This window comes from Arachis ipaensis, chromosome B02, assembly GCF_000816755.2.
Source record: "Arachis ipaensis cultivar K30076 chromosome B02, Araip1.1, whole genome shotgun sequence".
In the NCBI taxonomy this organism is placed as follows: Eukaryota; Viridiplantae; Streptophyta; class Magnoliopsida; order Fabales; family Fabaceae; genus Arachis; species Arachis ipaensis.
Window position 1 is genome coordinate 84,242,243 of NC_029786.2, and position 563 is coordinate 84,242,805.

The window sequence follows — 563 nt, forward strand, 5'->3', positions numbered from 1 at the left end:
GATAAAACCATTTTTACAAATTACAAAAGTAAAAAAATCTTAATTTATAATTTTTAACTTTTTTTTCCTAAACCATCTAATTTATTATTCAGTTCTAATTAAAAAAAAAAAAAAAACTAAAAAGAACGTGTCTGTCAAAAAACTTGAACAGTTTACATATCTTACTTGTTTTTCTACGACACAACATATGCCAAAGATAAATAGCACCGTGGTCACAATAATTGGGATAACATGTGCTAGAAGCCTAGAACTACTTCAACATAATTTCTTGCGCCAAAAAAAGAACAATGCAAAGAATTCAAATTTGTAAAGATTAATGAGCATGTTTACAGCACAACTACATGCGACTGCTGTGCTGAAGGACGAGATTGAGTAGTTTAACAAAGAGTTAAAATTATTAAATTTATAAATTGGGACTTATTTAAATTTTTTTATAATTTATAAAAATAGCTTTATCAAAATTGTGTGATTTGATTTTTAAAACTAAAGTTAAAGAAATATAATTAGTGTTAATTATGGTGACACAATTGAATTCCTCCAATAATTATTTAACATGTCATAAA